This window comes from Eptatretus burgeri, chromosome 6 (assembly GCF_056783735.1).
Source record: "Eptatretus burgeri isolate ZD-2024b chromosome 6, Ebu_testis_v1, whole genome shotgun sequence".
Lineage (NCBI taxonomy): Eukaryota > Metazoa > Chordata > Myxini > Myxiniformes > Myxinidae > Eptatretus > Eptatretus burgeri.
In genome coordinates, this window is record NC_140966.1 from 64,919,883 (window position 1) to 64,937,176 (window position 17,294).

Below are 17,294 nucleotides of genomic sequence, written 5' to 3' on the forward strand. Positions count from 1 at the left end.
GGCAACTTCTGGATCAATCTCTCTGCTGCCATGTTAATCTGATAGCAGTAGTGAGGATCTGCTGCAGGGAGACCAATATCTGAGGTTTTATGACCATGCTGCTCAAGCCAATCATCAAGATCACAAAACACGTAGAATTCAGCTGCAGTTTGTGCGGCCTCAGCAGTCCAGCCTTGTTGCAGCCATTGGTGAACAAAAGTAGTTTGGAAGAGCTTCAGTAAATTGTTAGTATAGCTGGATGGGTTCAGCAGGCTTACAAAACACTGTAACGATCCAAATTCTAATGTTTGATAGGTGTGGGATCACAGCAGCATCAGCCAGATAGTGGACCCATTCGTTGTCATACTTGAGAAGATTTAAGCATTGACATGCCTTTCTGTCTGATATGTTTCTCCATTGAATGTATAAAGATCTTCAAATCTGGTGGCAACCAAGCTATGATTGAGAAGGAGATGCAGTTCGAAGGAATCTCCTTGAGTAGGGTGAACTGTGTAGACTCTGACAATCGTTTGTGGTCTACCGCCTCGTGGCCTCACCCGTGGTTGCCAAATTTTCCGTGGTTGTAACGAGCTAAAGTACTCAAGGAAGTCACAATAAAGTATAATGTGGGCTCTAGGATCTTCATTATTTTTTTTCATATGCAAAGAAAGCAGTGAGTTTTGTGTCATGAGCAGCAGCTAAAGCATGCTCTGGATTTTCAGAATGTAAAAGTACTTGTTGCTCACTCAGCAAATGCACAGGAAGAGGTTCCACTGCAGATGACCGGTCTTGTTTTGGAGAGATGAAGATCCTCCAAGCTGCTTCTGAAGCCCCAAATGAAGTGACATTGTTCGTAGCTTGTAATATTATCATCTGCCTCTTGAAATGTGACTCTGAGATCATCATCGCCAGACTCATGTAATTGTAGCCTGATCAGAGCCTCTATAAATGTATTTACGAGTAGAAAGGTATTTGACAGCATTGGTTGAAGCACAGTATTCTACATTGATGTGACAATGATACTTTAGTAGTAGTCATGGAGATGACAGTTGCATAATATCCACCAACCATCAGTATGGCTTCTTGGCCTATAGATTGGATAAGACTTCATCCAAGCCGAGTTTGTGCACAGAAATTATTTGGAAAGAAATCCTTTTGGAATTCTGTAATCCACAATTTCCCTCACCATAAACTTGGAAAATACAGATGGTCATACGATATATCATTTTGCTACCACCTTTGTTGGGTATCGAAATTGCGAGTTAATTGCTTGTGGGCGAGTTGATGCATCGGTTGTGTTCCTCGTTCGGTCTTCTATCAGCATGTATGACAACGTGAATATTGATAAGAACATGATCAGCATCAACCTGTTCTTGGATGCTTAAATATGATTGTAAATATGTATTAGGAGCATCATGAAGGATTGTCGTCAATGTCCTGAATATATCTGCTTCTCCTGACAATATATCAGGTGCCAGGAGTTGCTGCTGAAGTCGAAGATGAACTTGATAATCTTGATCATATAAATAAGTTTGAATTGCATGCAGACTCACCACCTTCTGCATTGCGTGATGTGCCGAGCATCCGATGTATTACACCAAGAACCAGGTAGCTATTCCATCAATGACAGTGGCATTAGTTGCTTTCATGCTGGCCATGGACATATCTCAGTTGAATTTTGTATGTTATCACAAAATGGTGGGCAGAAATATTATTTTCATTTTGGAAACCCTAGAGATCTACTGGTGGATCAGGCACATACGGAATTCTTATTTTTGTGGAGAAACAACAAATGCGAAATTGGGGTCATTTGATCGTTCCACCAACTCTTTCACCCATCCACATCAGTGCGTTGCAGTGAACACATTGCTTCTCCATCAGACGCCAGGTGTACTGGGCCACAGTGACCTCTGAAATGTCATGTAGATTGTGTTGACTTGCTAACCAATGAAACTTTGCTTTTGAGCTTGGCACACATGCATTTGCTTGAATGCTTTGCGGGCAGTTTGGTGATGACGATTGTGAAGTCCAAGTGCATCCTGGGCTTCTTGGTGCTGAGCTGTATCTTCATGCCAAATTTCCTGTTGATAGTCTGGAGGCTAATTTTGGTGATTTCTCTATGTTGAACAGCATCATAATCATGAACTAGCATAACCCGTGCTCTGCGCGACATGTTGGGGTGGGTGTGTTTGAGAAAGGAACTGATGCAGAGTATCAGTAATAATTTTACTTTAATGCAGTAAGTGGAATACGATTTCACTGTTTCAGAACCATTTTATTTACTTTTTTTGTACCATGCACCTCATATGGTCTTTGAGATAATGTAAGCCGAATATCACGTTACTCGAGCGCAGAACAAAGTTGAAGATAGCACGACGCGAAACCACAAACTCGGAAATAATATATGATGTCCTGCTGGCCATATAATTATAAGTAAAGTAGAATGGCCATGCCTAACGTTTCCCATAGTGGCATGTGTAACTCGCAGTGGCCATCTTGGAATACTGTCATTTAAAAGCTAGATGTTGTGGTATTTGTGAATAAGCATTAGTAAATGCCGATAAATGAACGCGTAAAATTGATGGTTATATGTTATGGGATATTTTCACAAAAGCGGGTCAGGTAACAGTAAAGACTGTCCGAGAATTTTTATCAAGCATATATTGCCCAGTCAGTGCAGAGGCCTTATGGTAATCCTGCGTTGCTGACATCATTTGAACATTTTTCTAGGCCTTATAAGGGGTTCAAGCACTATTTCGAGAATATCAAAGAAAGTTGATTTTTGAGTTTGTTCTTTACCGTTACCTGACCCGCTTTTGTGAAAATGTCCCTTATACGTTTTGTGTAGCACACATCGGTGGATTGGAATATAAGCTTCTTGATGTAATGAGCTCATTTTGACTGTCAAATTCCTTTTGAGCTCTTCAATCGTCCTGGACGGAAGAGAGAGGGAGAGAGAGAGTAGATAAGAGTAGACAGAGTAGATAGAGTAGATAGAGATATATGAATATAAAAGAAAACTGTGACAACGATCAATCGGAGTTGGACATTGTATGTAATGGTGAACTTCCTCGTTTGACTTTGTATCTGTTTCATTGAAATATGTTTCAAAAATGTTATGCTGTTGATATGGTCATTGTAACGTCACTCAGAAGTCATAGAAAGATCTGACAAAGCTCTATTTGATTGGTAGCTGACCAGTACGATCATTCATACTCATGAAGTGCAAAACCTTGGATTGCAGTTGTGAGAGAATGGGTTGGGTTCAGCACCATGAACAACATATGTACACTAAAGGGAAGGAAATACCAAATATGCATATACCACCAACAAATATGTAATCGTCACTATGACGTCATCAGTTCGAGAAGTTTTGTACTGAAGATCGGAGCTGTCTTCCATCCAAAAACATCCAATTTGAGGGATTATGGCATAAATATATACCCTAACTGGTGCTGTATACCAATGTTGGTATCAGATTGGTAAATTGTGGAGTATTTGTGCCACATTTCACTGGCTATCACTCGTGAAATACTTCCACATGGACACTTCAATCGTGATACTCCAATCGAGCCAGCACGGGCCCCAGGGCAAACAACCTCACAGATTCCCCCTCCCCCCCCCCAACATTTCTCTCTCTCTTTTTGTAACTTTTAAAAATAACTGTCTTTAATGAAGATCCTAAATTAGAAGAGCAGCAACATCATAAACAAAGCAAAACCACAGCAGCTGTCTTTTTAGCTCACAGTATGCATCGAAAATTAATTAAATAAAGTATGAACAAATCTATTGTATAAGTTGAAGTTCCTGTCTGTCCGGACATCGGTGGCCACATTCGGTGCTGCTTTTGCTTTTCTAGCCTGGGTTAATGGGTTAAAAGAAATGGGTTAAAATCTTGGCCTAGCTATAAACGATCATCCAGGTTGTACTTTACAGACTGGGTGGTTCATCAATGTGTGTGCCATCCCTCCGATAGTTGTTAAACTGGGTGTCCCATCACCGACATTAGTTGGTGGACGTTAAAGATCCCACGCTGTCTTTCGTGAAGAGTAGGCAAGCTATTGTCGGCACCCTGGGTAAATTATATATTCCTGCTCTAACCTTAGTCGAACATCATGCCTGACTAGCCGGTTCGTGAAAGACTTGAGCCAAACTTCCCTCGACCAACCCCGCAAGAACGTGGGACTTCAAACAAAGCATAACGTGATCTTTCACCGCCCATGACTATTCAATCCTATAAGAATGAGGAAGTGAGGATGACCTGAGGAGGAGTTTCACTCTCCTGTTCTTTTAAAAAAAAATGGTAGAAGCTCGAGCCCCTCAAAGTACCCCTGACCCCAGGGCAGCGACCTCTCCATTCATCGGCCTTGATACCACCCACCATCAATCCCAATCGATCAAATGCAATCACAGTCCCACTGGCTTCCATCCAATCAGTAATGTTGACAATAATAGCTACTAGGCCTACCTAATTGTATGCCACCAATGTAGCAAAGCTGATTTCCCTCGCTGAATACATCATGCAAATAAAGCTCATAACGGCTGAATACGGATCATCATAGAAATGATTAATAATTACTACTCACTTATGGAAGATTCGACCACATTGTTTAGCCATGGTTTAGTAGTTTGTGCAGTTAATCGCAAAACAATCTGCCCCACTATTGCTACGCGACTTCCTTGATGGCGCCATCATCATACATATTCCAAGATGGCCACCAGAAATTCTTTGAAATATTTTTATTATTCTACATCGGGAATCTTTTCAAATAAAGCATGACAGACAGACAGATGAACTCAGCCCTGAATATAATATTGATGATACAATATTCATTGATTGAGTTTCAAGAGGCAAAAAACCTAAAATCACATTTATCAATGGCGTTGACACAGACTGCTGCTAAATAAACTTCATTGGAAGTTAAACACTGGAGAATTCTCAGTGGATGTTAAGCTATTTACATGTGCCACAACGAGTGGCTCACAATCTTATTTTTTAAAGTTTCTGTCAATGGCATTGCCCATTGTGATCAATCAGAGTAGGACATCAGAACTTCACCACATCATGATAAAAGGAAGCTTTATTGGCATAAATAACAGAAAGAAAAAGTTAAGTCTAATCTTCTGTAACAGTGAGTAAAATGGAATAACAGGAAAGGGAACAGATGTATTAATGGGATGATGATGCCATGCAGGGAGAGCCTTAATGTAAATTTATTGGAGGCAGAAAACCAATAAGAACAATAAAGAGCAATCGGTGATTGCAGACCCTCGCCAGGACTTGTTTTGTGTGGTCTATTTTGTGTGGCAAATATATGGAAGGCTATACTCAATGAAAGGTCGAAATGGTCTAGTTGTAAATGTGTAAGGATCAAAGGTCTGCAAAGTTGTAAAGGTCAAAATGGTCTAAAGGGTCCTAACACGCCGAAAAGGGTCTAAAGGTCAAAGGGGCCTCCAGGGTATTAAAAGGTCTGAAAGGTGTAAATGTCTCAAGGGTAGAAAGGAGTATAAGGGTCTCTGGGATTCTTAAGTGTATAAGGGTAAAAGGGTAGAAAGGAGACCAAATGTTGTTGAGAAAAGTAAGCAAAAATTGACCAAATGTCGTTAAGAAAACCAGGCTCCTCCGCAAGTTTCTCTATGAACCACCGAGCCATTTCAAGACATTTGTTTTTGTCTTGTGAGTCAGTGAGTTTGTGTCTGATTTGGATTCTGAATGGATAAAGTTTCATATCATTATGGAGAATCCTCCTGAGACTTGACATTGTCAGTCAAAGTTATTGACTGCGGTGGTGAAGTGATGTTTTTGGACTGTTTCTGACCGACTGTTGGACCCTCTCAATGACCTCAGGAGTTCTCAGCGAAGGTCGTCCATAATGAGTTGGTCTGTCCGTTGATTTTGAGTGCAAGTTTAGCACACAGTTCCTTGCTCTCGATTCCTTCATCCAATTGAATATTCTCTCTTTGCATGCAGCGTCTCTGCAGTTGAATTTACTTTGAGTTTGGATGAAGAATTGCCTTTTGATGTAGGATTCCACAGAAAAAGCTTTTTCTTCATTGGTCCAGGTCATCATTTCCTGCAGGACCTCAGCTATCATAATCTGAAATAAGAGAAGAAAAAAACATGACAAATAAATTAATGGTGAACAAAACGGAAGGTTTAAAAAAAAAACATTATTTGGCACACCTGGGTTTATACACGAGGAAACTGATTGCTTTTGATGAGATCATTTGGCATAATAGGTAATGTTGTTGAGAAAAACTTCAGAGAAATTTGTTGAAGGTAATCAAAAAGATGTTTTTGATAGTAACTTGCTGCTTGATTGGAAAGATGCTGGAAGGATCGTCATCTATTACCGTTACTGCTGGGAATGTAATGCGAGCTGAATCGGAATGTGCCATTGAGTCTAGATTTTAAATTGCTATTGCCCAAATAACTTTCCGAGTTGGCCTGCTTGATATTCCTCTCTCAACATATACAGCTCCTGAGTTAAAATCACCTACACTGTGTTTGGTTGTCTTATCAGGTCAGGTATGGGAGCATGTGCCAGAACAGCGCGTCGCTGCGTCCACTTTCCGCCGGTACTCCGGGGGCCTCCGTCTGGCCATCCCCCAGGCAGATGCCAGGCCCATCCCCATCTCCTTGAGATGATGGTCAACCTGCTGCAACCATGAGGCACGTGGTCGGCCCACTGGCCTCCTCCACTCATGAGACTCCCTCGCTGAGAGAATCTGGTGAGCAGGATCAGCGTCAGGAAAACGAGCCACATGTCCATACAGCCGCAGCTGACGCTCACGGACTATGCAGGTAACAAATCTCATCCGAGTCTCTCTCAGCAACCGCTCGTTGGACACAAAATCCGACCAGCGATAGCCAAGGATTCTCCGAAGAGACCTGGTACCAAAGGAATTAAGTCTCCGTCTCAGATCCTTGGTCAAAGTCCAAGTCTCGCACCCATAGAGCAAGACTGGAAGTACCAAGGACCTGAAGACTCGGACTTTCGTCCTCCCGCACAGGTACCGGCAGCGCCACACCCCATGATCCAGTGAATCCATGACTCCCCAGGCCCGACCCAGACGTCTATTGACCTCCGGCTCACAACCTGCGGAGACATGAATATCACTGCCAAGGTAAGTGAATCTATCCACGACCTCAACATCCTCACCACAAACAGACACAGACAGGACAGCAGCATCCAAGATGTCACCGAAAGCCTGGATCTTTGTTTTGACCCAAGAAATCCGTAATCCCAACGGCTCCGACTCCTCATTCAGCACCTCGAGGGCCCCCAAGAGGATGTCTAAAGTCTCCGCAAAGATGACTGCATCATCTGCAAAATCAAGGTCCGAGATCTTGACATTGCCAAACGATGCACCGCAACTTGATCTCTCCGACATCCTCCCAAAAATCCAGTCCATACAAGTGCTGAAAAGTGTGGGGGCAAGTACACATCCCTGACGAACTCCAGTAACAACTGGAAATAAGTCAGAGGCGGTACCACCACACTTCACAGCACTCTCAGTACCAGAGTAGAGTTCAGACATCAGATCGATCAGTTTCAGTGGCACCCCACGAAGACCAAGAATCCTCCAGAGGACATCCCGATTCACTGAATCGAACGCTTTACAGAGATCAACATAGGCTGCAAGCAGCCCCTGCCGAAACTCTCGTCTGCGTTCAGTGAGGACACGAAGAGCAAGGATACGGTCAATCGTTGACCTCTTTGGTGTAAAGCCTGACTGCTCTGGACGCTGGTGCTCAAGCAGATGGTGGCGAACCCTATCAAGAATTATCCGAGCAAAGACCTTGCCCGGCACTGAGAGCAGCGTCACCCCTCGGTAGTTGTTGCAGTCTTGGCGATCACCCTTCCCTTTCCAGAGAGGGACAACAAGGCCCCTCTTCCAGTCAGTTGGGATGATGCCTGTGTTCCAGGCAGAGCACAAAACTGCATGCAACGACGCGAGTGCAGCATTTCCACCAGCCTTGAGAAGTTCAGCATGGATGCCACAGATCCCTGGAGCTTTGCCCCGTTTCAACTGGTTCACCGCAGCCCGTGTTTCCACAAGCGATGGTGGACCACAGTTGATTCGAGGGTCAGCAACAGGGATTGTAACACCCTTGACGTCCAACTCGACAGCTGGGGGATCAGCCTGGTACAACCGCTCAAAGTAACCGGCCCAGCGGGCCTTCACTTCAGACTCCTCTGTCAAGAGCCTACCACTCTCTGCTCGAACTGCAGTGCTCCGAGGGATGGGCTTGGATGAACGTAATGCGCGAATTCCCCTGTAAGCGGGACGAGAATCACCTGTCCACAGGTGATGCTCTACCCCCTCACAGATTCCTCGCACATAGGCCTCCTTGTCCACCCTCAGTGCACGTACAGTTTTACGCCTCAGCTCCCTGAACAGCTCAGCTCTGCCATTCAGCCTGGCCCTGCGACTCTGGTCAATGGTATCCAGTGTCCCTTGAGAGACAAAATTCTTCTTTGCCCTGCGGTGAACTCCAAGGCATCCACCGGCAACATCAAGGACGGTGGTCTTGAAGGTGCTCCACAACTCTTCAGGACCCCCCAAAGCACCCAGACCCCCCAAGTGTCCACTCAGCCTGTTCGCAAACTCCTCAGCTACTCTCTCATCCCTGAGCTTGGCAACATCCAGCCTAGGCTGGGATGGTACCATTCTCCAGGATTTAAGGTGCAGCTTTAGAGTTGCTACAACAAGCCTGTGGTCAGTATTGAGGAACTGAGCACTCCGGTAGACCCTGCAGTTCTGGATCATCCTCCAACGACCGTCAATGAGGACATGGTCAATCTCCTTTGCCACACCGCCAGCGTTGGAATACCAAGTCCAGCGATGAGCTTGCGGGCGCTGAAACCATGAACCAGCCACCCTAAGTCCATGACTTCTTGCAAAGTCAAGGAACTTAGTGCTATTCTGGTTCATAGTTCCTGACCCATGGGGACCAACACACACCTCATAACCATCCCTATCAGTTCCAGTCGATGCATTGAAATCCCCCAAGACTAGAAGTGTATCTCGTCTGGGGCACTGATCAACCACAGACTCGAGTGTGGCGTAGAATGCATCCTTCACGGTAAGATCACTCGCCTCAGTCGGAGCATAAATAGAGACCAGGGAAATGACACCTAAGGAGTGACGAATCCTTAATCTCATAATACGCTCGTTGACCGGTGTTACCTCAATTATCATTGGGGTCAGCTTATTGGACACAGCTACAGCAACTCCTTGGGTATGGTAACCATCAGAGCGACCAGACCAATAGTAGGTGTAACCACCCACCATTATCTTGCCGCAATCCGGTCTCCGAACCTCAGAGAGAGCTGCAATCCCGATGTCCAAACGCTTGAGCTCAGATGATAACAGAGACAGGTGATCATCCTCTCTTAGGGATAGGACATTCCAGGCACCCACCCGAAGGGACCGCCTCAGGTTAACCCAAGGAGACCGCCGTCTGGTGGACGACACCTCAGCACCACTCCGACACACTCTCCCGCAATCTGACCCAGGGATGTTACCCCGTGGTTTCCCTCCTATCAAAGATTGGGGGTCCCGAAGGCTTTGCCCCAATCCCATCATCCGGTGAGCTGCCCTGCGAAGGGAAGCTGCACAGGAGGTACTCCCACGGAGTGGGTTTTCAGATTTTTTTGCGTTTTTGCGTTTTGCGGAATGAAGCGTTTTACGGTGGCTGGAGTGCAAATCCTGCCACCAACCTCCTAATAAGAAGTAACCCAACTGCAGGAGGACGTCCGCAGACACAGTTGGGCACTAGATATGGATGGCCGTTGGCTCACAAGGAGCTCCTCCGCCCTTTGACAGGTTTTGTTTTTAATCCTGCTGGGTGTCCATATCCAAACACCCTCCTCACCAGAAAACCTGGTGGGGGAGACGGTTTAGTCGCCGACAACCCGACCATGGAACAGGTTAGTACAGGTTTACATGGTACCTGTAGCAGGTCACAGATCGAACCTGACCTGACATAAGACAAGTTGTCTTATGCTATTGTCTAATAACATCCTTGTACTTAATATAAAGGTACACTTCCTTCTCTTTCCATACCTGTAGCAATTGCCTCCTTGCGCTTGTCCAATCGAATTCCTCCTCGACTGTTTCAAGGTTGCAGGTCACCTACATATCATGTCGTCTCACATTTTCATTCTTGATATTTTGTGATATTTCTACTAACCTCCTGTCGTACCATGCCTTTTCTTGAAGGTCATTGCTTGTATGTCCGCTTCCTTATTCTCTTCTGCTATTTTGTTCTGTTTGTAGCCTCCCCCTCCTCTTCTGTTGTTGCTCTGCCAAGAGGGTCAACTTTTTGAATTTTTCAATGTATACTAGATATTATGCAAATGTAAGCAACCGATGTCTCCTTAAGTTGACATCCAACATATGATGTTTGTGCAAGCTCTGCAGTGAACTTTAAATAACTACAAAAAGTAATCGTAGTAGTAGTTGGGGTAGTAATTATGATGATGATGATAATTAATTATGATTAATAAAGACAGCTTGTGATTGTCACCAAAATTTATTGACCAGCCGAGTGGAAAACACAAAATCACAATATATCATCTGGATGGTGTCATGATTTGTTTATAACTTTGAAGTGAGCTTTGAGGATTAAGATGCAATTAAGCTCTGTTTGCTTAACCTACATCATACAGTACTTTAGCCTGGTGTTGGCCTAAAGGTTAAGGTGGTAGGCTTAAGATCCTTCGGTCTTGAGTTCAAACCCCTGTCCTTCTGTTGAATTAATGCCAGGTGGGTCGACTTAACCTGTCATCCTTCTGAGGTGGGCAAAATGAATACCAGATAGATGGTAATGGGGGCATTGCATCAGTGGCATAGCTGTGACACCAGAAAATGATGCAGCCAAGCAGCCACAGGCTTTGAATAAATCAAGAGTAGTGTCAGTGTCTGTGTATCTCCTCCATTACTCCAAAACCATGAAACCTTGCAGCTTAAAACTTTGCATGCATATGAAGGGAACTCCAAGGAAGTGCATCAGTGACAATTAGGTCTTTGGGTTAATTAAAATACCCCTTTTGAAGATAATTCACGGCCTTATTTAATTATATATTTTATCAGGTGCCTCCTCGGTTACCTCGCCGGGGTCTTAATTCGCCTTGGAACAGGCCGCAATGATTTCTTTATGATAAAGTTTTTTTTTCACTTTCCTCACTCATATTATCGGATGCCTGTTCATCATGGCTCCAAATTGCTGGGGACATTGCAATGCTTATAAAACGCCTGGAGACTCCAGCGTTCGTGGGTTTATTTCATTTCTGCCCATGTCACAACCTCAAGAATCTGTTAAACTAAGAAGAATTACAAAATTTAGGCTCCAGATTTGAACTCAGCAGCAGTTCCGACTGCAAAAAAAGGGTTAATTTATCAAATTCGGACATAGTTTGGACATTCGGATACAGCTATCACTTGCCAAGCTAGCTGTCCTTATCAATGGTTTTGAATGGAGTGCTTGCTTCAATGCTTAAGACACTTACCGAGTGCCCTCCATTTTGTGTCCTGATTGGGATGTACAGTCAACAGTTACGACAAAGGGAGAGGTACATATACAGCATACATGGACATGGTATATATGGATAGATTTGGATCTGGAGGGACTCTCCGTGGGTGTTTGGACATGTCATGCCTGTTACAGGTGCCGTAGTGGCAAAGTTTCATCCTGTGTCTTATGGAGGTTTTATCAGGTTTTCCTTTGTCCTCACAACTGTTTCTAAAGCATTTGGTTATTGGGTGTGCTTTTCAAAGGTTATATGTTTCTCTTTGTGAGTTCAAAGCAAAATATATTTGATAGCACCCGATTTCCGACCCGTTTGCTGTGTAAACCTGTTTTCTAAAGTACCAAGCCAATTTTTTTTCCACCCGTCACATGCAGCTGTTTATAAAGAATAGTATTTGTGAACATCTCCCTGAAACATAAATAAATACAACGTTTTTCAGTGAAAGATACTCAAGGTTTTTGGGTTGTATACAGTACATACTGTAGTCGGTAATCACACTGACTCCAACCTGCCGATTCCCGAAAAATTGCCGATATCGGCCAAGCGTGTGTGTGTGTGTGTGTGTGTGTGTGTGTGTGTGTGTGTGTGTGTGTGTGTGTGTGTGTGTGTGTGTGTGTGTGTGTGTGTGTGTGTGTGTGTGTGTGTTGATAAAGCATAGCATTCTCTCTGATAACTCACCTACCCCCACCCCCCCTCTCTCTCTCTTTGTCCCATCCTTGCTCTATCGCCTCCCAATGCAGTGCAGAACCCTCTTCCCACACCTCTCTCATGCTCCCCTCCCACCTCTCTTTCTGCCTCTGGATGTATCCAGACAGTGGTCATGTTTGGATGGTGGTTATCTTCTTATGTGTCTGGACGGTGGTTATGTCCAGGCGGGGTTTGTTTCCAGACCTTTCCAGCTGGTATTTATCTCCGGACGTGTCCGGATGAGAGTTTGTCTCCGTATATGTCCAGGTGGTGTTTATGTCCATACTGGAGTATGTCTCTGGATGTGTCCGAGTGGTGTTTGTCTCTGGACTGCTTGGCTCCAGACGCGTCCGGGTGGTGTTTGTCTCCAAACGTGTCTGGGCAGTGTTTATGTCTGGATGGAAGTTTCTCTCCGGATGTGTCCAGATGGGAGTTTGTCTCTGGATGTATCCGGACGGGAATTTGTCTCCGGATGTGTACGGGCAGTGTTTGTCTCTCGACAACTTGGCTCCAGACGCATCCGGGTGGTGTTTGTCTCCGAACATGTCTGGGTGGTATTTATGTCCAGACAGGAGTTTGTCTCTGGCTGAGTCTGGAGAGTGTTTGTCTCCAGACTGTGTTTATCTCTAGACATATCTGGGCAGTGTTTGTCTCTGCGTAGTATTTATTGTATGATCAGTAGAAAATGGATTTCATACAATATTTTGCTTCCATCTTCACTGTTATTCTTTGCAGAAGCATTTTATTGAGACAGTATAAATCATAATTAACGCTCCACCGCACATCTGCCTTCCCTTCCACTTACCTCTCACTGCCTAACCCCACCCCTCCTCACTCTCCCTCCCTTCTCGCTCCCTTTCCCTCCTCGCTCCCTTTCCCTCCTCGCTCTTTCCCCATCTACCTCATCACTCTCCCCCCTCTGTCTCTCCCTCTCCTCACTCTCTCTTTTTCCCCCCTCTCAGTATTCCCATCAGTGAAGTGATGGGTGGTATATGCCAGCAATAAATAAATACAGTACTTTGAAAAAGAAGGCAAACAAAAAAGAAAAACAACTAAAAATGACATAAAATGTCATGGCCCCCCAATGTTTTAGTAATTTTGCTGTATGGAGTTCCATGGCTAACCCATATTTATGTACAACTAAAATCGCTGCCAGTCTACCCATTGGCCATCTTTGATCAGATCGCAAAATAAAGTGAGATGCACGTGTATGCCATCACATACTGTGCTTGTTCCAAGTTTGAACAAAATTGGACCATGCATGTCTGAGAAATGGTTGGGGACACATTTAAGTAACAAAATGGCCACCAGTTGGCCATCTTGGATCTTATCTCGAAAAAAACGACATGCTTATGTGAACCATCATTCCTTATCTTTGTGCCAAGTTTGAACAAGATCGGTGAATGCATGTCCGAGAAATGGTTGAGGACATGTTCAATATCGGATTTTTTTACAACTAAAATGGCCACCAGTAGGCCATCTTGGATCTGTTCTCAAAAAAAGAGAAGACACGCATATGTAAGCCATTATTCCTTAACTGTCTACCAAGTTTGAAAAAGATCGGTGAATGCACTTCCGAGAAATGGTTGAAGACGTGTTCGACACCGGGATTTTTTTTTTACAACTATAATGGCTGCCAGTCGACCACCTTGGATCTGATGCCGGAAAAAGAATGACGTGCATATGTATACCATGATGTGTAGTCTTTGTGCCAAGTACGGATAAACCGGTCTATACATTCGGAGATGTGGTTGCAGACGCACACACGCATGCACGCACGGACACGAAAATCAAGACCAAATCCATAAGACCCCGTTTCGGACTAAGTCCAACGGGGGCTAATAAACCAGAGGACTGTATATAACAAATGTGTAATATTCAAGATTCGTTTTTTATTCATGGACGGTTGTAGTGTCTCTAAGTTTGGTTCTGATTCCTGGTATTCCACCAAAACTTTGTCATTCTTCAAAGGTTCGCAGACAAAAAATATCCTGCGGGTATATTTTTTACAAGAGTAACTTTTTGATCACTAATCATGTGAAATATCATATACTAAGTGTTATGAACCTGTAAATTAAGAGTAAGTTGCATATGGGGGAAAGACAAGCCTTGTTACTAACAAATAAGTTCAGTGAAAGTAAAAGAGATTGCGGATAAATATGGGGGTTGAGACAGGAGTGGGCATACAACTTGAAGGAGTCCAGGGAAGAGTTTGACTGTTGTTTCTACGTCAACTTCTTACAGGAAGACAAACATGCCCCCTAAAACTCAAACTCTTAAGTCTGTTTGCCTTACCTTCACTTTATCACTTGTAATGGATGGATCTAAACGCTCTCATGGTTAGTGTTTGCTTTGAGGTTAAATTCCTGCCTTGGCTTGCATGAGGGCATGGATGGAGGAGGACATTAACAGAGCAAGGCAGATATAGAGAAAGGAAAGCAAAATAGTGGAGTGGAACATCGCAGGAAATGGGATGGTTCATGCGAAACATGTCAGGTGGTTTCTACCACTCGGTTTAATGTCCAGGATGGCTATCGCGTGGGAAAAGCTCTCTTTCTGACAAATGTCTGGCAAACGAATGCCAATTTGCACATAAAATGCAGTTATTTTCGGATAATATGGTGTGATTTTATTTTCATAATGCAGTCGGGAAGTGTGCTTATTGGAACCAGCATATCGTTAAGATAAATTTTTGTTGTTGTTTATAAAATGGGGCTAATTGTTGAAAAGGTAAGTTGGGTGTTTGGAGAAGGAGGGGGGATGGGGGAGATAAATATAGATAATGAAAATCGTGAAAAGGAAGATGAGAGGGGTTAAAGGGTGAAATAACAGAGGGTAAGTTAATTGTGGGCTGGCAGGATGGCCAAGAGGCACACTCACCTCTAAGCTGCCGAGCCTGGGTTTGAATCCTGACACAGCTATAAACTGCCATCCTGGTGTTTCACAGGCAGGGTGATTCATCAATGTATGTGCCGCCCCTCGGGTGGACGATAAACTGGGCGTCCTGTCTACTGTGGTATTACATGGTGGATGTTAAAAATCCCACGGTATCCTTCGCAAAGAGGAGGAAAGTTATCGCCAGCATCATGTCTAAATTACAAATTCCTGTCTGAACTAGGCAATGGCAAACCTCTTAGTATAATGCTTGCAAATAAACTGCTTCGGCAGCACCCACGTTATATAACAGAGCACGGTACATCACAATCAGAAAGGAATTGTGGGAGGAGTGGGGAAGGAATGGAAAGGGTATTTGTATAAGATAATAGTGAGGAGAGGGGACAGGAATGTGTCTGCCAATTCTAATTAGGGGAAGACCATCAATATTCCACCATACTTGTGTATGTAATACATAGACGTCCCTCCCCCTGGTACTCCGGTGTCAGCTCAATGGCAGAAAGCCAAAATCCATTCTTAAAGCCACAGGAGATGAAAATGAAATGCATAAAGTAGCTGTTGAATGAAAATATAGAATGTATTAAGCCGTGTTAACTCAAAAACAATCCCACAAAGGAGAAAGTGGTTTTTAAAGTTTTGTTTAGCAATATAATTGCAAGCTTTCCTACGAAAACAAATGGTGTATTTTCCCCAAATTAAAAGCATTAAAATAATCGTGTCCCAAAGGCACGACTTCATAAGACGTATTGCCTTGATTCGTACATTTGATGTTGAGTGTGCACTTTGCTTTGGCTAATCGCGTGCATTACGCTGAACCCAGCAAGAGCGAGAGCAAATTTGGAAACAAATTGTCCACAAGTTTGTGTTATTGAATTATTGTGGGGTGAAGTACGTGCTGAACTGCAGATTAGTGACTGCTAAGTATTAAAATGGATCTTCCTTTCAAGCAACACAATTATTGCTGCCGAGTTGAGAGAAAAAAATGTGTGTGTGTGTGTGTGTGTGTGTGTGTGTGTGTGTGTGTGTGTGTGTGTGTGTGTGTGTGTGTGTGTGTGTGTGTGTGTGTGTGTGTGTGTGTGTGTGTGATGAAATATACAATTGTGTGAATATTGTTCCATAATGTAATCACATTCATAAACGCATTTAAAATTGACAACACTGAAGTTTTCAGTGATTCCATACAATAATACCAGGGGCGTTCAACATGTTCTTGGAACGAGACGCTCATAGTGTTGGTGTAGCCCAAGAGACGCTCATAGTGTTGGTGCAGTTCAAGAGACTCTCAGAGTATTAGTGTAGCCCAAGAGACACTCAAAGTGTTTGTGTATCCCAAGAGACACTCATAGTGTTAGTGTAGCCCAAGAGACGCTCATAGTGTTTGTGTAGCCCAAGAAACGCTCATAGTGTAGCTCAAGAGACGCTCATGGTGTAGCTCAAGAGAAGCTCATGGTGGAGCCCAAGAGACGCTCATGGTGAAGCTCAAGAGACGCTCATGGTGTAGCTCAAGAGACGCTCATGTTGTAGATCAAGAGACGCTCATGGTGTAGCTGAAGAGACGCTCATGGTGTAGCTCAAGAGACGCTCATGGTGTAGCTCAAGAGACTCTCATGGTGTAGCTCAAGAGACGCTCATGTTGTAGATCAAGAGACGCTCATGGTGTAGCTAAAGAGACGCTCATGGTGAAGCTCAAGAGACGCTCATGTTGTAGATCAAGAGACGCTCATGGTGTAGCTGAAGAGACGCTCATGGTGTAGCTCAAGAGATGCTCATGGTGTAGCTCAAGAGACGCTCATGGTGTAGCTCAAGAGACGCTCATGGTGTAGCTCAAGAGACGCTCATGGTGTAGCTCAAGAGACGCTCATGGTGTAGCTCAAGAGACGCTCCTGGTGTTAGTGCAGCCCAAGAGATGCTAATCGTGTAGCCCAAGATACGCTCATAGCGTTGCCTAAGAGACGCAAAATAGTGTCGCCCAAGAGACGCTCACGGCGTCGCCCAAGAGACGCTCTCGGCGTCGCCCAAGAGACGCTCATGGTGTAGCTCAAGAGACGCTCATGGTGTAGCTCAAGAGACGCTCATGGTACAACTCAAGAGACGCTCATGGTGTAGCTCAAGAGACGCTCTTGGTGTAGCTCAAGAGACGCTCATGGTGTAGCTCAAGAGACGCTCATGGTGTAGCTCAAGAGACGCTCATGA

General features: G+C 44.2%; 1 long non-coding RNA gene across 1 annotated transcript in view; it reads right to left on the reverse strand.

Annotated features, from left to right (window-relative positions):
* Positions 1-4,708: 4,708 nt before the first annotated feature.
* LOC147024962 (uncharacterized) overlaps positions 4,709-17,294 on the reverse strand; it is a 57,584-nt gene continuing 44,998 nt past the window's right edge. The window contains exon 3 of the long non-coding RNA XR_015059283.1: positions 4,709-6,077. This is a non-coding gene — a long non-coding RNA (uncharacterized LOC147024962). The remainder of the gene's footprint in view (positions 6,078-17,294) is intronic.